Source organism: Macaca fascicularis, chromosome 13 (genome assembly GCF_037993035.2).
Source record: "Macaca fascicularis isolate 582-1 chromosome 13, T2T-MFA8v1.1".
Taxonomy (NCBI): domain Eukaryota; kingdom Metazoa; phylum Chordata; class Mammalia; order Primates; family Cercopithecidae; genus Macaca; species Macaca fascicularis.
In genome coordinates, this window is record NC_088387.1 from 64733394 (window position 1) to 64754330 (window position 20937).

Consider the following 20937-nt stretch of genomic DNA (forward strand, 5'->3'; position numbering starts at 1 on the left):
TGTGTGTATATTTTTAATATAATGTACATAAAATTCATATGGGAAAGATAATTTTTAATAAAAAGATATTTGCATTTCAAAATTAATAGCAATGTATGAAATACACATTACAGGCCGGGCGCGGTGGCTCAAGCCTGTAATCCCAGCACTTTGGGAGGCCAAGACAGGCGGATCACGAGGTCAGGAGATCGAGACCATCCTGGCAAACACAGTGAAACCCCGTCTCTACTAAAAAATACAAAAAACTAGCTGGGTGAGGTGGTGGGCGCCTGTAGTCCCAGCTACTCGGGAGGCTGAGGCAAGAGAATGGCATAAACCCGGGAGGCGGAGCTTGCAGTGAGCTGAGATCCGACCATTGCACTCCAGCCTGGGCAACAAAGCAAGACTCTGTCTCCAAAAAAAAAAAAAAAAAAAAAGGAAAAAGAAAAGAAATACACATTATATGGATACCAATGAGAGGAAGGGCATAAAATTATAAGTATCTATCTACATGATTTCCATTTTATATTGCTTTTCTTTTAGGTCTTTCAACTTTCAAAAAATTTATCCTTAAAAGAGAACATTCTTCTCCATATCTTCAAAATTGGGAGACTGAGAGTTGATAAATTAGTTTCACTTACACAACAAATAATGTCCTTCTACATTCTGTTTGAAGACATCACTGATGTCCCAGGACCTTCCCTTGCATTGTATATATTTTGATAACATAAAGTACCTAATACTTGTAATCAAATCAGAATTTTCAAGGCCTGTGTTCTTTCCGTTGATCTTCCTGGTATTGTAAATATATCTCAATCAGTTAAAATGAAATAGAAAATGAATTAATTTTACTACAGAGTCAATTATATACTAATACAATTTATAGCAAAAATATACTTCAATTTAGCAGATGTTGAAAAATTAACAAAGCAAGTTTATTCAGTTACAAGCTAAAATAAATTCAGTAGAATGCTTTTATCACATAGCAAGATCTAATTATGTTCAGAAGACACATGCTATAAATTTCTCAGCAAGATGCATAAAACAGTCCATGCATGTAATCTCTTAGAACATGCATTGTCATAAAGGAGGAGGCTAACATATGCCTCAATTCAACACATCCCTTTTCTATATGAGCAGAAACCTACCACTGAGCACTCTGGCAGTTTCTCTACATTTAAAATTCAAAACTGTAAAACTACATTAATGAGTACAACCTTTATGCTTGTTATTAACTCTTATAATTGCCTAGGTTTTTATTGCCTGAGGAAAAGTTGGAAATAAATAAAATGATTAGGTTGGGTAGCGAAGTCAAGGCTTGCAGGAACATGGGAAGAAAAAAAAAAACTATCTGGAATTAATCATGAAGGGAGAGGAGAAGTCTGTCGTTGAATTTGATGAGTTATTTAGAAATTCCACCAAACACATGGCTCACAACCTGGTATTTATTCCAAAAAAGAGAAAAGATTGAGATGCACCATAGTTATGGAATTATTTAAGTATAATACTGAACAATCCAACCTCATTTCTAAAGTTGTTATAATAAGTGAATAGTCTGGCTTGTCTATTTACCTTGTTTAAATTAAACAGAAATGTTTTATGTTCACTGACATTTGCATGCATTTGCCATTTTTGTTGTTTAGCATTGCACATTTCTTTCTTTTGTATTTATTTTAATTTTTAAGTTCTGGGGTACACGTTCAAGATGTGCAGGTTTGTTACATAGGCCAAGGTGTGCCGTGGTGGTTTGCTGTGCCTATCAACACATCTCCTAGGTATTAAACCCAGCATGCATTAGCTATTTTTCCTAATGCTCTCCATGCCTCCACCCCATCCTACCATGACAGGCCCCCAGTAAGAGTTGTTCCCCTCTCTGTGTCCATGCGTTCTCATTGTTCAGCTCCCACTTAAAAGTGAGAACGTGTTGTTTGGTTTTCTGCTCCTGCATTAGTTTGCTGAAGATAATAGCTTCCAGCTTCATCCATGCCCCTGCAAAGGACATGATCTAATTCCTTTTTATGACTGCATAGTATTTTGGGGTGTATATGTACCATTTTTTTTTATTCAGTCTATCATTGATGGGCATTTGATTTGATTCCATTTCTTTGCTATTGTGAATAGTGTTGCAATGACATACACGTAGATGTATCTTTATAATAGAAATATTTATATTCCTTTGGGTATATATCCAGTAATGGGATTGCTGGCTCAAATGGTATTTCTGGTTCTAAATCTTTGAGAAATTGCCACAGTGTCTTCCACAATGGTTGAACTAATTTACACTCCCACCAAAAGTGTAGAAACATTCTTATTTCTCCACCTATTCACCAGTATCTGTAGTTTCTTGACCTTTTAGTAATTGCTATTCTGAGTGGCATGAGATGTTATCTTATTGTGGTTTTAATTTGCATTTCTCTAATGATCAGTGATTTTCATATGTTTTTTTGGCCGCATGTATGTCTTTTATTGAGAAGTGTCTGTTTATATCCTTTGCTCATTTTTTAATGGGGTTGTTTTTCCTTGTAAATTTGCTTAAGTTCCTTGTAGATTCTGACAAAGCATATTAGACCTTTGACAGATGGATAGATTGCAAATTATTTTCACATTCTGTGGGTTGTCTGTTTGTTCTGATGATAGTTTCATTTGCTGTGCTGAAGCTCTTAGTTTAATTAGATCCCATGTGTCAATTTTTGATTTTGTTGCAATTGCTATTGACGATTTCATCATAAAATCTTTGCCATGCCTATGTTCTGAATGGTATTGCCTAGATTTTCTTCTAGCGTTCTTATATTTTCAGGTTTTACACTTACGTTTTTAATTCATCTTGAGTTAATTTTTGTATAAGGTGTAAGGAAGAGGTCCAGTTTCAATTTTCTGCATATGGCTAGTCAGTTCTCCCAGCACCACTTATTAAACAGGAAGTCCTTTCCCCATTGCTTGTTTTTGTCAGGTTTGTTGAAGATCAGATGGATGTAGATGTGTGGTGTTATTTCTGAGGCCTCTGTTCGGTTTCATTGGTCTATGTGTCTGTTTTTGTACCAGTACTATGCAGTTTTGGTTACTGTAGTCTTGTAGTATAGTCTGAAGTCAGGTAGTGTGATGACTCCAGCTTTGTTAATTTTGCTTAGTATTGTCTTTGCTATGTGAGCTCTTTTTGGTTCCATATGAATTTTAAAATAGTTTTTTTTTTAATATTTTTTCTAATTCGGTGAAGACTGTCAATGGTAGTTTAATGGGAATAGCAATGAATCTATAAAGTGCTTTGGGCAGTATGGCCATTTTTACAATATTGATTCTTCCTATCCATGAGCATGGAATGTTTTTCCATCTACTTGTGTCCTCTCTGATTTCCTTGAACAGTGGTTAGTAGTTCTCCTTGAAAAGGTCCTTTACTTCCCTTGTTGGCCGTATTCCTAGGTAGTTTATTCTGTTAGTGGCGATTTTGAATGGGAGTTTATTTATGGTTTGCTCTCTGCTTGTCTGTTGTTGGTGTTTAGAAATGCTTCTGATTTCTGCACACTGATTTTGTATTTTGAGACGTTGCTGAAGATGCTTATCAGTTTAAGAAGCTTCTGGGCTCAGTTGATGGGGTTTTCTAGATATATGATCATGTAATTTGCAAATAAAGACAATTTGACTTTCTCTCTTCCTATATGAATACCCTCTATTTCTTTCTGTTGGCTAATTGCTCTGGCCAGAACTTCCAACACTACGTTGAATAAGAGTGGTGAGAGAGGGCATCCTTGTCTTATGCCAGTTTTCAAGGGGAATGGTTTCAGTTTTTGACCATTCAGTATAACATTGGCTGTGGGTTTATTATAAATGGCTTTTATTATTATGAGGTATGTTATTTCAACACCTAGTTTATTGAGAGTTTTTAACATGAAGGGATGTTGAATTTTATCAAAGGACTTTTCTGCGTCTATTGAGATAATCACGTGGTTTTTGTCTTTAGTTCTGTTTATGTGATGAATCACATTTATTGATTTGTGTATTTTGAACTGTCTTTGCATCTCAGGGAAGAAACTGACTTGATCATGGTGGATAAGCTTTTTGATGTGCTGCTGGATTCTATTTGCCAGTATTTTACTGAGGATTTTTGCATCCACGTTCATCAGTGATATTTGATAGAAGTTTTCTTTTTTGGTGTATCTCTCCCAGGTTTGGGTATCAGGATAATTCTGACCTCATACAACGAGTTAGAGAGAAGTCCCTCCATTTCAATTGTTTGGAATGGTTTCAGAAGAAATGGTACCAGCTCCTCTTTGTATTTGTGGTAGAATTCAGCTGTAAATCCAACTGGAACTGGGATTTTTTTTTTTCTTGTTGTTGGTAGGCTATTAATTACTGCCTCAATTTCAGAACTTGATGGTCTATTCAAGGATTCAACTTCTTCCTAGTTCAGTCTTGGGAGGGTGTATGTGTCCAGGAATTTATCAATTTCTTCTAGATTTTCTAATTTATTTGCATAGAATTGTTTATAGAATTCTCTGATGATTGTATTTCTGTGGGGTCAGTGGTGGCATCCCCCTTATTATTTCTGACTGTATTTATTTGAATTTTTTCTTCTTTATCAGTCTTGCCAGCAGTCTATTTTTTTATTATTATTTTTTAAATCAGCTCCTGGATTCACCAATTTTTTGAAGGTTTTTGGGTGTGTCTCTATCTACTTCAGTTTGCTCTAAGCTTGGTTATTTCTCGTCTTCTGCTAGCTCTTGGGTTTGCCCTTGGTTCTCTACTTGTTTTAGTTGTGAAGTTACAGTGTCAATTTGAGATTTTTCTAGGTTTTTGATGTGGGCATTTAGTGTTATAAATTTTCCTCTTAACACTGCTTTAGCTGTATCCCAGAAATTCTGGTATGTTGTCTTTTTGTTTTCATTGGTTTCAAAGAACTTCCTGATTTCTGCCTTAAGTTATTTACCCAGGAGTCATTAAGGAGCAGGTTGTTCAGTTTCCATATAGTTGTGTTGTTTTAAGTGGGTTTCTCATTCTTGAGTTCTAATTTGATCATGTTGTGGTCTGGGAGACTATTATGATTTCAGTTCTCTGTATTTGCTGAGGAGTGTTTTACTTCCAATTATGTGATCAATTTTAGAGTAAGTGCCATGTGGCACAGAAAAAGTGTATATTCTGTTGTTTTGAGGTGGAAGGTTCTGTAGATACCTATAATGTCCACTTGGTCTAGAGCTGAGTTCAAGTCCTGAATGTCTTTGTTAATTTTCTGCCTCAGTGATCTAATACTGACAGTGAGGTATTAAATCTCCTACTATTATTGTGTGTGTGTGGGGAGGTCTAAGTATCTTAGTGGGTCCTTAAGAACTTGTTTTATGAATGTGGGTGCTCCTGTATTGGGTGCATATATATTTAGGATAGGTAGCTATTCTTGTTAAATTGAACCCTTTAACATTACATAATGCCCTTATTTATATTTTTTGACCTTTGTTGGCTTAAAGTCTATTTTCTGAGAAACTAGGATTGCAACCCCTGATTTTTTCTGCTTTCCATTTGCTTGGTAAAATTTCCTCCATCCCTTTAAGTCTGTGTGCATCTTTGCACATGAGATGTGTCTCTTGAATACACCACACCAATAGGTCTTTTGTGTTTATCCAGCTTGCCATTCTGTGTCTTTTAATTGGGGCATTTAGCCCATTTACATTTAAGGTTAATATTGTTGTATGAATTTGATCCTGTCATGATGCTGGCTGGTTAACTTTGCAAACTTATTAATGTAGTTGCTTCATAGTGTCATTGGTCTGTGTACTTCAGTGTGTTTTTGCAGTGGCTGGTAATGGATTTTCCTATCCATATTTAGTGCTTCCTTCAGAAGCTCTTGCAGTGCAGGCCTAGTAGTGACAAAATCCCTCAGCATTTCTTTGTCTGAAAAAGATTTTATTTCTCCTTCGATTATAAAGCTTAGTTTGGCAGGATATAAAATTCTGCGTTGGAATTTATTTTCTTTAAAAATGATGACTATTGGTCCTCAATCTCTTCTGGCTTGGAGGGTTTCCAGTGAGAGGTCTGCTGTTAGTCTGATGGATTTTCCTATGTAGGTGACCTGGCCTTTCTTTCTGGATGCCCTTAACATTTTGTCCTTTATTTCGACCTTGGATAATCTGATAATTATGTGCCTTAGGGTAGGTCTTTTCATGGAGTGTCTTACTGGGGTTCTCTGGATTTCCTGAATTTGAATATTCGCCTGTCTTGCTAGGTTGGGAAAGTTCTCCTGAATGATATCCTGAAGTGTGTTTTCCAACTTGGTTCAATTCTCCTTATCTTTTTCAGGTACTCCAATTAGTTGTAGGTTTGATCTTTTCACATAGTCCCATAGTTCTTTGAGGTTTGTTCCTTTCCATTCTGTTTTCCCAAATCTTGTCTGCCTGTCTTAATTCAGCCAGATATTCTTCAAGCTCTGATATTCTCTCTTCTGCTTGATTGATTTGACTATTGATACTATTGATACTGTGACTCATGAAGTTCTCGTGCTGTGATTTTCAGTTCCATCAAGTCATTTTTGTTCCTCTCTAAACTGGTTATTCTAGTTAACAGCTCCTGTAATCTTTTTTCATGGTGTTTAGCTTCTTCTCACTGAGTTAGAACATAATCCTTTAGCTCAGAGAAATTCATTGTTACCCACAGACTGGCCATGATCTGCCACAGCATCTTTGCTGCACTGTGGGAAAATTCCACTCAGTCCAAACCTCTCAGTCGTCTTTGCACTGTCAGGGGAAAACCACCAACTACAGCTGCAATAATGGCAGTTGCAACTGCCCCAGAAACTAAGTCCTCCCATGCAGACTCCAGACTGCTGTGCTGGCAGCAGGGGTCTCAAGCAGGGGTCTTAGCTTGCAGGGCTCCGTGGGAGTAGGACCCACTGATCAAGACCACTTGGCTCCCTAGCTTTAGCCTTTCCGCTCCTGTGAGGTTCTCCTGCCTCACTGGAGTTCCAGGTACTGCTGGACTATGTAAAAACTCCTGCTCAGTGCCAGTCTTAACAGCCACTGGCAGGAGTGGTATTGTTGGTTATCCCAGTTTTGTGCTTGGGACACAGGCCCTAGTGGTATAGACTCACAAGGGAATCTCCTGATTCACAGACTGTAAAAATCCATGAGAGAAGCATGGTATCTCTGGTGGGTAGCACAGACCCTCACTGCTTCACTTGGCTGGGGGAGGGAGGTCACCCCACATCGTGCAGCTCCTAGGTAAAGTGACATCCCACCCTGCTTCTCGCTCTCCATGGGTCACGCCACCTGCCTAGTCAGTCCCAATGAAATGAACTTGGTACCTCAGTTGGAGATTCAGAAATCACCCACCTTCTGTGTTCATCTCCCTGGGAGCTGCAGATTGGAGCTGTTTCTGTTTGGTTGTCTTGGCCCCTTTCTCAGCATTGCAGATTTCTTTAAGCTTTCCCTGTCCCCCAAATCCATTCATCAACACAAATGAACCACCACTCAAGGTTCTGGGCAATTCACCTCTTCCCTTAAGTCATCTTGGCCATTTTAGCTAGAAATGTTCTCTTTCATACATACTTTCATTTCTTTAGAGGCCATCCATGTGCCATGAAATTAGTAGACTAATATGCCTAAAACCAAACTTTATTGTGCAACCCTTAGTGATTGTATGGCTGTAGTGGAAGCTGTGGTGAAGTTTTGCTCAGGACAGTGACATCAGGTGGGCCAATCTCAGGCCCCAGTGGTAGCAGGAATGCTAGTGTGCGTGTCCTCGGACCCCAGAGTAGTAGGCTCTGGCACTTGGTACAGGTGACTTGTTCAGGTGCTATCAGTGAAAGTGGTGGTCCATGCAGGTGGGCATATCTTGGCTCCCAAAACAGTGGTGTGCTGCAGTTGCTTAGGTTTTGGCAGTGTATGAGCCTCACCATGAACTCTCTCTGGAGTAATGCCTTTCTGTAGTCTCTAGGTAGCTTTCTATGTTGGTTTCAGGACCTGCTACTGTCAAGGGGCCCTCCTGTGGCTAGAATTGCAGGAGTCTACGTGGGGATGTGGACTGCTGGGGATGTCTGAGTTGCCCTTTTCCCACATTGCAGACCCTCCCCAGGGCTCCTGGTCAAGCCCGGCCTACCTGACTTCTCTCTCCTTCCTTGCCTTCCTTGCTTCCTGTTACTTATCTGTTGAATTCCAGTGTTCTCTCTTAGGCACTATATTTCAAGTGTGATCATCTACTCCCTATATTGGTTCTCTGTGGACAAGGCAAATGCTAGATACCTCTAGTCAGCCACGTTGAAGCCCCTCCCTTATTGGAATTTCAGAATGACTGAAGGAACTTTTTAAATTTTGCCTTAATAGATTATGAGGTAGAGCTGTTTCCTTAGATAATCCATGATATAAATATATTTAATATTTTATTTCAGGGGTCATTATATTTCCCAGGTAAGCATCAGGGGATCAGCCCTGCTTGCCAATAATCTATGAGATAAGAGACAAAAGGGAGTTTGGAATCTCAGTACATTTTGCAATTAGTCAGCACCTCTGTTTTCAGGCTAATATCCTTCTTAACTTGTCTAGTATATCCAGATCAGAGTCCTTCAATTTTAACCTATCAAATATTAATTCTTCAGTCTTCTATGGGTATGGAGAAGAAGAGTGTTGCTCCAACTGCACTAAGTAAGGTGGAGAGAAGGTCTTGTAGTCTATCCTGTACTCTGACCATTTCTTAAAATGGCTGAGTGTCTTCATTTACACTTACAGATTTAATGGTATCATGAGTTCATGGTCCTTTTATGAGCACTGGGGCAAAACTCAAGTTACTTCTTGGCTTTCCCCATGGTAGCTTAGGATTCGTCTTCCATGGATTCAATGAGTAAGTTACCACTCTTCCATATCTTCTCTAACTTCTAAAATGTTGCTTACTCCTCTTTTATTCTCTTTGTATTTGCGGATTTATGTCTTTTCAAAAACCCCTTTACTATTATTTCCCATGTTCTGGTGGGAGACAAACTCAATACAGATGGTCCATAACTTATGTAGGTTTAACTTCAATTTTTTACTTTAAACTGGTACAAAAGTGATACACATTCAGTAGAGACCATGCTTCAGTATAGTATTCAATAAATTACATGGGATTGTCAACACTTCATTATAAGATAGGTTAGATGTGTTAGATGATTGAGCTCAACTGCAGGCTCTGTAAATGCTCTGAGCTTGTTTAAGGTAGGCTAGGCTAAGCCATGACTTTCATTAGGTTAGTTGTATTCGATGCATTTTTGATTTACAATATTTTCAACTAACAATGGGTTTATTGGGACCAGGACCCCATCATAAGTCAAGGGGCATCTGTTTGTATATTTAATCTCTTTCCATGTTAATGTTTAAGAATGAAAAATATGTTAATTATTAGCAATGTTAGACAGTTTGACAAGTATTACATATACAGAATTACTTATATATACACACACACAAGTATGTTTATAACTTGTTATGTGTATTTTTAAACATATAGATATAAATATAAATAATTGGGGTTAAATTCTTAAACTTTCACAATAAGTGTGAAAGATTTTGAAGACTACTGGCCCACACAAAATGAGGGAAACATTCTTAAGTGTGTCATAAATGCTCCAGCAAGCTGTCCTGAACACATTTTTAGGGCTCCTCTTAAGCAGCTCCCCATGCTCTTCCATCTCTATGCCTCATCAAAAAGCTACTAGATATTCCCTGAATATGCTAAATGAGGAGGGGATGGTAAATAATTTCCTTTGTTTTCTCTACAAAACCCACACAGTGCTTCTTCTATACATTATCTAAGATAACTTGTAAATCACCCTTGTAATCTTGAGACACCAACTCTGATTCATCTGCTAAATATTTATTGACCCTCTCTCTTTTATACATATTAATACAATGTGAAATGCAATAATGCACAGTGTCAGACTGGATAATTGTGGTAACAACTGCATGTTAGTCCAATCACATAATTTTATGTTAACTTGAGGTTATGTTCCCTTTGTGTGTATAAATATGTTGTTATGTCTGGCTCAATTTTCAGAACTAGTGTTTCAGAATTAGAGAAGTGTAGAAGCTGTAGAAATCCTGAGAAAGGACACCTAAAACAGAAAATCCTTTGGTAAGCAAACAAGGTTATTGACTAGTTTCCATGTATTCATTTTTAAGGAAATATTTTATTTTCTTCCCATTTCTGTTCTTTCCCAGGAGGGACTGCCCCTAAACACATTCATGGCCTTCCTGACCTTTTCCTCAGTCTGTCTCTATGGAGATGCAGTGATTGGCCTCATAGCTGCATTAGAGAAGAACAGTTCTGAACAATATATCAAAGTCCACCTTATTTCTCCTGGAGGAGGCACAAGTTGAGTTATAACTGCAGAGGTGACTCTTCACAGGGTGGCTGCCCACATTTAGTTCCCAATTCCATGCCATTTGGTTAACATGCTCTATCTCAGGCTCTAACCAAAAGAAAGATGATGTTTTGGTCTGCAATTGGGATTACTCTTTGTTTTCTTAATTTTGTTTTTGCTTATACAGCTTATTGAAAAATCTTTCAATGATTTCAACCTTTCCAATCGATTTGTTTCAGATTTCCATTTAGAGATCATGAAAATAATAAAACAATCTTTCTAAAATATTCTTCTGCTTTCAATTTGAAGTTCAAGAAGCATAAATTTTATAAAATTATTTTAGCACTTATTTATTCATAATGTTTTAGTCTAAATTTCTGGAATTTGGCCAATAGATGTATGCCTTTTTTAAATGGTATCTTCTGTTATTCTTTTATTCTTCCTGATCATTTTTATAAGTGTTGCTTAAGTATTTCTAACTTAAAATGTCATCTACTGTGCAGATTCTGGGTATCCATACCAATTTTTAGAATCAGAATTTCTGGCAGACATACCTTAGAATTATTATATTAATACATATGCCAAGTGATTCTTACCTTTTAACTGCTATGGACAACCCTGATCTACACAATTGTCTTGCTACTAATGGTAGAGTAGATATAAGGCTGGCAAAAGTCAACAGTTATTGAAATACAGATTGAATATACTGGAACAACAAATAGGTAGATTAGTAATATAAGATTCACGGATCTTTCCAGCAGAGCCATTTAGAGTAGACATTATTGCCCAACCAGAAATAAGCTGGATGTGGTGGCGCACATCTGTAGTTTCAGCTACTTGAAAGGCTGAAGCAGGAGGATCTGTTGAGCCCAGGAGTCTGAGATCAGCCTGAGCACCAAAGTCAGACCACGTCTCTAAAATAAATTAATAAATTAACTCAAATAACAAAATCATATTTTTGTTCACTGTGTTGCAGCTTGAAAAAATTCAGGCAGGAAAACAGATGAATTACTGTAGAAGTTTATGTCAATCAATAAATTGTACTACCTTGTATTCCCAGAGTTTGCCTTTTTCTGGTATCTCATCATGGGAGTTTATAGATAGCTGACTTTTCTGTTTCTGCTAACCACAATCAACTGCCATGGAAACATACTTTCAGTATCTAAAAACAGAGCATGGTGATTTAAACTAATCACAGAATGAGTTTATGTGCATGTCTTCCATACACAATAACAGAAAAGAATAGAAAGGCCCACTCAAAAATATATATGAATCTCTCCTCAAGCTTTCAAGATTTCTGAAGTAAAATATGCCTAACATTTTCAAAACTATTATAGTATTATGAAACACACATACATAAGACACTTCAGACAGTCCATGAGATAAGCCCTCTTTAATTCTAAATAGAGTTCTCAACAGTTACAATAAACCAAATAACTATTTTTTCTGGCTAAACTGCAAGGTACTTTAAAAGCCATATGTCTAGAATACTAGCAAATTGGAAGTAACAATTTTATTGTAACTTAATCATAGAACATAGAACAATAATTTTTTCTGTATTCTATTTCTTCAAAGCAGGTGACTATGTCCAGCCCACACTCAAAAGGAGGCGACTGTAGAATCATGTAAATAATAGGAGACAGGGATAATTGAAACCGCCTATCACTTATCCAGCATCTATTCACTTACAACCATAGGAATTTCTTGACTTGTCATATGTATCATTATGTAACCAAACCCAAGATTGACAGCTCACTGCTCAAAAGCCAGATTTGAGACACAAGGGTTGGTAGGGAGGAAACAGATACATTTGGAGAATCAGCAAACCAAAGAAGATGGTGGATTATTGTCCTAGAATATCAACTTAAGTCAGTTCAAAATTTAGAGCCTTTTTATGTTAAGGCCAGGGCTTGAAGAGAAGGAGATGGAGATCAAGAGGAAACCAACAACCACAGACATCTGGGCACCAGCGAGTGTCCAAGAAGGTTGGCAACTTCTCTGTCCTTCATCAGGTCACAGTGCTCCTATAAGTCTTTAACAAAACATAGTTAGTTGTTTATATACTTTTCCTTTAATTTCAGAATTAGTTTTTTAAACTACATGACTGCTGTTTTTGTATATTATTTTAGCGTTCTAAAATTATCCTGGCCTATGTACAAGAATGGGTAAAGGTTATTTAAACAAAAATGGAGTTAGTTATGTTAGTTCTGTTGCTGTTTTACTGTTATAATCAAAAAGCCCTCATTCTGACTTTTTTTCTTATTTTTATTTTCACTTTCCTAGCAGACAGCAAGTTCCCCAATTCTTACTTTTTTGTTTATAATATATTGCAACTGCTATATTTTATTTTATTCAAGCCATTTAATTAAATTTTCTGTCTCCCTGGGGACAGAGGAGAGACTTAGATAAGACTCTTATTTGCATTGCTCGCTCATTTTGTGCTGTGTTCCACAGACCATAAAACCAATTTATCCATCATGTTTAGAAAATGTGTACACAAGTTATTGGAATGCCCTCTTATATATTTAAAACATACATATTTATAATTATTCGTGAATTACTGATTTTTAAAATGGTTTAGTCTTATAGTGAATCCAAATCCTCCAATCAACTGTTAAAACTTTCTCAGTGTTGATAGAAAAAGTGTCTAATTTTTAAGCCAGTGCCTTTTCCTGTGTCATGTACTTGACATGTTACTTAATAATATTTGTCATTTTGTAGTTTTTTTACTGTTTATGCAAACAACATAGTGAAGTTTCCTTTTATTAATAATGCAAACCAACATAATATACCTTCAATAAAATATCAGGAAGTATTTGGCAACAATACAACAAAAACGTGCCACTTAAAATTCTTATATTTGTGGTGAGCATTTTACAATAGGAATATCAGTTTTGAAACATGTTCCATTCAATAGTGTCTTCATAAGTATCCTCTTGTATTACATATATAAACTATATAAAGACCATACCAACATTTTTTTGTCTTGGAATAGTATATGCTATAATTCAATAGCTTTTTGATATTCCATTTTAATATAAGGCTCAGAATAACGATTCACTACAATTTCTTATTGCCACAACCAATTAACAAAATGTTTTCTTGATGAACTTAATGTGAATAATCTTGAATACATAAAAATGAAGAACTACCTGTTTTAGCCATATGTTGTTTGCCAGAGTGACTATTTACTTATTAGGTAAGAGATTTGAGTCAGTTGCAGCTTTGGAATTTAGAATGTCAACAAATGGAGGGTCATTGCTGATGAAAGGGGAAGAGAATACAAAATGTGCATGAGAGAGGAGCAAAAGAATATTCAGAGAGGAACTGAGATTCAATTGTACAGAACGTTTAATTATAACACAGCATATGTGCTCCTAAATATCACTGCATTATGCAAATATGTGCAATAAAAAGTATGGAACTCATGAAGAAAATAGATTAGGAGCACGACGCTCAAAATGTCATCAATGACATATTAAATAATATTGATGAGAACTACATTCAAAGGAGTAACATAATTTTACATGTGTTAAATGGTTAAGAAATGCATCAACAGTTCAAAAATATGGGACTTGATCTTGAAAAGACCTAATGTTTGCTTGTGGAAGTAGTTATCAGAATGGTAGTGAATTATTGTGAGGCAATGGAAGAAGGGTTATCCAAAATATGATGAAAAGTGTTTTTTTTTTTTTAATTATACTTTAAGTTCTAGGGTACATGTGCACAACGTGCAGGTTTGTTACATATGTATACATGTGCCATGTTGGTGTGCTGCACCGGACTTCAAACTATACTACAAGGCTACAGTAACCAAAACAGCATGGTACTCGTACCAAAACAGAGATATAGATCAATGGAACAGAACAGAGCCCTCAGAAATAATACCACACATCTACAGCCATCTGATGTTTGACAAACCTGAGAAAAACAATAAATGGGGAAAGGATTCCCTATTTAATAAATGGTGCTGGGAAAATTGGCTAGCCATAAGTAGAAAGCTGAAACTGGATCCTTTCCTTACTCCTTATACGAAAATTAATCCAAGATGGATTAGAGACTTAAATGTCAGACCTAAAACCATAAAAACCCTAGAAGAAAACCTAGGGAATACCATTTAGGACATAGGCATGGGCAAGGACTTCATGTCTAAAAGCAACGGCAACAAAAGCCAAAACTGACAGATGGAAAGTTTTAACACCAGAAGTGGATGGGTAAACCCATGGTCCTCTGGTCAAATATGACAGTTAAGCAATCTTTCACAGCCTTAAACCCTAGGATATATTTTTCTGTTTTCGAGATACAGTTTTGGAGGTATATGTTTATATCTGATACTTGTCCATTGAAACTGAAAAACTAAAAATCCAATATATAGTATTTTCCTGTAATCAACTTCTGCATCACCACTGGTAATTCTTATGCAACTTTCTCATCTGTTCTCCAAGCTTTGCTCAGTAGCTGAAGGGTTTGGAAATTGAACTTGTATTTGAAACTACTACTCTTACATCCTACTAGCACTAAAAAGAAGCATTCTAGTAGAATTTGGTGCTTACCATTTAAAATCCTCATATATAAATATAGTGCTTTCTCTTTGGTTGTAAAGAGCTTGTTTCTGATTCTTTGGTTGTTTGAGTTTCAAGCCATATGGTTGATAACCTTTCCATTTCTTTAAGCTTTCTTCTTATTGACTTTGCAGCACTTGATATTGTTACAGTTATTGACATTTCTTTGCTTTTCATTGTTTTGCCTTTCATAGTCTACCATATGGGTTCCTTTATGTCCACTGCTTGGAGACATCACATGTTCTCTCAAGTTTTGGTTTTTCTATCTTTTTAAAAACACTTTATTTTTCAAGCTTCACTTCAACACTTTAAACTTCTCTTTGCATCAACTTCATGGTATTTTTGAACCAGGACTCTTGAACATGTTTCGAATAATAAATGAGTGCTTTTACTTTTATTTTGTTTTTGTTTTTCGACTTTGAGACAGAGTCTCACTCTATTGCCCAGGCTAGAGTGCAGTGGAGCAATCTTGGCTCACTGAAACCTCCGCCTCCTGGCTTCAAACAATTCTCCTGCCTCAGCCTCCTAAGTAGCTGGGATTACAGGTGTGCACCACCATGCCTGGCTAATGCTTGTATTTTTATTAGAGACATTGTTTCACCATGTTGGCCAGGATGCTCTCAAACTCCTGACCTCAGGTTATCCACACGCCTTGGCCTCCCAAAGTGCTGGGATTACAGGCTTGAACCACCGTGCCTGGCAGTATTTTTGTGTTAATATAAAAAAAGAAAACTTCACAAATGTGAAGAATAGCAGAACACATTTTGCAGGATCCTAAATGCATTGAATTAAGAGAACTGGTATATGTTTGAAGTGTGTGCCTCTGTGTATTTTGTTTATTGTTATACAGGTTGATTTAGCTGAGTGCAATTTTCTGCTTTCACCTAATTTTACTTCAAGAAATGAATCAGGCTTAAACAAATGTGAAATACTTATTATGCTCGAACTGATCCCTAATGCATCAATACATTGAGCTAATTTACCTTTCCAAAACAAGTATAAAGCATAAGTACAAGTCTATTTCAATAAACAAGTAAATAACTTTAAAATATACCAGAATTTAGGAAAGTTTTGGTATTCTTCTTATTTGAGGAAGCCTGCAATTTATTTATTTTTTTTTATATTACTTCCTGGCATAGTACTTTGTCTAACATATGTTTGGCACAAATTCTGAAATCTTTTTATTTCTACTCCTTCCTTCTTTAAAACAAGGTATATAAGCAGCAAAAATGGTAGTGTTTGTCACTGTTCTTTGATTGTTTATACTTAAAAAGGGGATTTGCAGCACTGCTACAGCTAAATCTGTCACCCTTTCAAATGTTACCATTATAACTGAGAACAATTTCCAAACATGCAATTCTGGATTAAACATTGTTATTCCTCAACAGTCAAAGTACTATATAATGAATTCCCAGTATATAATGATGCAAACATTGAAGACCCATATTGTATATTATAGTTTGCAGAAATGGTTTTCCACGTCTTTACTCTTATTGACTCTAATTTAAGATTCTTCAAACGGAGACTCTTATTTTAACAATCTTTCCACTAAAGACTGTAGATTAGGTGGCGAAACCCCGTCTCTACTAAATATACAAAAATTAACTGGGCATGATGGCATGTGCCTGTAATCCCAGCTACTCAGGAGGCTGAGGCAGGGGAATCCCTTGAATCCAGGAGGCAGAGGTTGCAGTGAGCCAAGATCATGCCATTGCACTCCAGCCTGAGCAAAAGAGTGAGACTCTGTCTCAAAAAAACAAAAACCCAAATAAACAAACAAAATACACGTTATAGATTAGGGATGTCCTAGTCTGAGCAAATCAAAGAGGTGACAGGGTAAGATGCCCTGGTCTGAGGCCAAGAAAATCAAATAGGTGACAAGATAAACCGATTCAGAAATTACTAGTTTAGAAATTAGCAGTGCCTTTCTTCTATTGTGTCATCATCAAAATTATAAAAGTATTTTTTTCTTTAGCACTTTCCAGGAAATAGCAATATTTCTTCCTAACAGAAATTCATACAATATATTATTTCATATCCTATTAAGGCTGAGCAGTGATGCAACTGACAATCTAATGGCTTTACAAATAATTAAATTACAGATTTAATTTGCATTTCCCTAACTAAAAGATAAATTGAAGATCTTCTTTCATGTACCTTTTCTGATGTCTTTTTATATAATTTGCCCATTTTATTCTAATAAATTTTATCAAATCAGTAAATTTTTATTGATACATAATGTTTCACATAAGTTATAAATATTTCATCAGTCTCTCAATTTTCTGTTTATTGTTTGCAGCATCTGTCATACACACTTTGCAGTTTGATAATACAATATGTCTATCATTTACTTCATAGATTTTGGGTTTTCTACTTTACTAAAGAAGTTATATTCTAATTTTTAATTATTAATTTTAGGATTCCAACTTTCTATTATGAGATAAGCAGCCAACCAATGGTTCCAAAATCTCTAATTAAATAAAACAGTATTTTGTAAGTTGAAATGCCATATGAGTTCTCATAGAAAAACTGTGGATTGTCTATTTTGTTCTCCTGGCATTTGTTAGTTTCTGAGCCAAGAATTGATTATATCAGTCCTATTTTAAGTTTTCAATATCTTCCAAGACTAGGTGTCCATTATTCCTAAATTTTATCATTTTTAATTTATACTCTTTTCACATATACATTTTCAAATTATATTACATTGTTAAACATATATATTTGTTTGGATTCCAACTGGAAATGCATTAATTTATGTATTAATTTGGAGATTAATAATATTGTGATGATTTTGAACCTACCGTTGTAGGAATATATTACTCTGTTTAAGTTATTATTTCCTCTCATAAAGTTGTATATATATTTTAACATTTATGTCTTTTGGATTTTCTTGTTTATCTTATACTTAGTGCTTTTATTAAACAAAAAATATTTCCATCTTTATGACTAACTGGTTATTTTTAGTAAAGGCAGAAAGAGAGAGAAAGAATAAAAGACATAGAGAGAGACAGAGAGAGAAGGGAACCGTAAGTTTCTAGTTTTTGAATATCTTGTTTCTACCAGACATTAATATTTCTGGTTAATTTTTCTTCTGCTAACTTGTATAGAATTGCATAATTATATAATAACAATTTCTGTTGAGAGGTAACTGTTTAGTTTTATTTTTATAATGTAGCAATTTAATGCTTTTATAATAATTTTATTATATTTACATATTATGTTAGAACCTCAAACTGTTAGTTAATTATGCTAGTAAGTATTTTTGTCATGTTTCTAATTTAATTGGTTTGACATTAGCAATTTTTGGTTATGATGCTATTTGTTGTTGGTTTGGGTTGTATATAATACTTTCATATGGGAAGCGAAATGAATGAGGAAATCTTTCCTTTATGTTAGCAGAAAGTTCAGGAATGGTTAGAACAAATATATTTGCAAATTTCTATTACTCACTTTGAACTTGAAAAGTTGAATGTGAAGAGTTTAATGTACGTGAATGAATAATACAGAGTTACAAATATACTTGAAAGTGCAGGAAACAAGAGGAGGAAAAACAAGATTAATGAATATGTGAAGTAGGTGTCTCCACTAATATTGAATGTTGTACAGGAAGACGATAGTTTTATTTTATTAAAATAATGAGTATTCAAACAGAAGGAGTGAAATAATAAAGAAACTTTTAGAAACAACAACAGAGACTCACAGTTGCAACTCCACTAGGTGAAGAGCTTGGAAGTCATTGCTTTCGTCCTTAAAACAAGAAAAATGCAACTTACAAAAGTGAAAATCTACGACCTTTCTGAAACCCATCAAAAAAATAAGGCTTTAGAACAAATTGACCATCATGATATCTGACAAGACAGGTTAATTGAAAGAATTAGAGTCGAGATTTTCTTGCCTAGAGCAGAAATCACTTTAATCATAAAGCAGTAGAAATATTTAAGTGGTAGTTTAATTGAATTTCTGGGAACTGACAGTGGACTAGGCCAATAAAACTTTCCAAATTCAAGTGAAAAGAGAGAAAAAAACCAGAGATTACAATATCAAGTAATTTAATAATTTGGGGAAAATTTCAAAGTGCATAACATACACATGATTAAAATACCAAGGAAAGAGATAACAAAGCACAAGAAATATTTGAAGTAATAATGGCCAAGGGCTTTCCAAAATCAATCATATACAAAAAACAGATGTAAGAAGTTCAGAAAACATTAAGCAAGTTTAAAAAAAAAAAAAGCTAGCCATATCATATTATTTAAACAGCCAAAACAAAAAACAATGAGGACATCTTGTATAATGCCAGAGAAGAAAAAATGTCTTACCTATTGTTGTGAGTTAAATGTGTCTCCCAAAAAAAAGGGTATTCCAGTCTTAACTCCTGGTACCCATTAAAGTGACCTTATTTGGAACTAGGATCTTTGTGGAGATAATCAGGTTAAGATGAGGTCATAATGGATTAGGGTGAGACCTAGTCAAATGACTGATGTCCTTGTCAAGAGGGAAATTTGGGCATAGGCACAAAGAGGAAAGTACATCATATGAAGTCACTTATAGTAATTTGCTATGGCAGTCCTAGGAAACTAATACGCATCAAAGAATAAGGATAGAAGTTACAGCAGGCTTGTCACAAATCATGCAAGCAAGAAGGGAGTGAAATAAAATACTTAAAGTGTTGGAAAAAGAAGTCCACCAACCTAGAATGAATGCCTAGTTAAATTATGACTGAAAAGTGATGGAGAAATAAAGACCTAACTCAGACAAACAAAAACTAGGGGGAATTTATCATTGAAGTCATTCTTTACAAGAAATGTTAAAAGAAGTTTTCTTCAAAGAGAAGAAAAATAATATAAATTGGAAACTCTGATGTCCATAAAGCAAGAGTGCTGGAGAATCAATAAATGTAAAATAAAAATTTTGATTTTCTTATTTGTGATAATTCTAAAAGTTAGCTGTTTAAAGTAATAATAAAAACAAAATTACTATTACAAAAGTGAAATGAATTATAGCAATGACAGACGAGATGGGATGAAAGATTCAGGAAATCATGTAAGATATCTGTGGTACACCTGAGACAGTATAGTGGTATTTGCAGGATGGCCTTAAATTAGTTGTAAGTATATGTTAGAAATGCTAAGATTACCACTAATTCTTTTTATAAGAAATACACTTTTAATGTTAACAAAAGAGATACAATGAAACATAATATTATGCTCAAAATCAAAGAAGGAAGATCAAAGGAAGAGGAGGGTAAGGCCAATGAACAAATGCAACAAGTAGAACATTTATTAAAACATGGTAGATATTAATCTAAATACACTAACAATTATTTAAATATTAATCATCTAGTCACAGCAATTAGGCAAGAGAAGGATATAAAGGGCATCCAAATTGGAAAAGAGGAAGGCTGGCTATCTCTGTTTGCTGATGATATGGTCTCATACCTAGAAAATGCTAAATACTCCTTCAAAAGACTCCTAGATGTGATAAATAAATTCCATAAATTCACAGATTACAAAATCAATATACACAAGTTAATAGCACTGCTATACAACAATTCCAGCTGAGAATAAAATAAAGAATGTAATCTCCTTTACAAGAGCTACAAAAAAATACTTAGGAATACACTTAACCAAGGAAGTGAAATATATCTACAATGAGAACTACAAAACACTGCTGAAAGAAATCAGAGATAACACAAACAAATGGAAATACATTTCATGTTCATTGATTGGAAGAACAATATCATGAAATCCACCATACCACCCAAAGCAATCTACAGATTCCATGCATTTTCTATCAACCAACAATATTTTTCACAGAATTGGAAAAAAACTATTGCAAAATTCATATGAAACCAAAAATGTCCAGAGTAACCAAACCAATCCTAAGCAAAAAGAATCTGGAGGCAACACATTACCCAACCTCAAGTTATATTGTAAAGCTATAGTCATTAAAATAGCATGTATTGGTATAAAAGTAGATACATAGACCAATGAAACAGAATAGAGAACCCAGAAATAAAGCCAAATTCTTACAACCAACTAATTTTTGACAAAGCATACAATTAATAAAAAATTAGAGAAAAGACTCCCT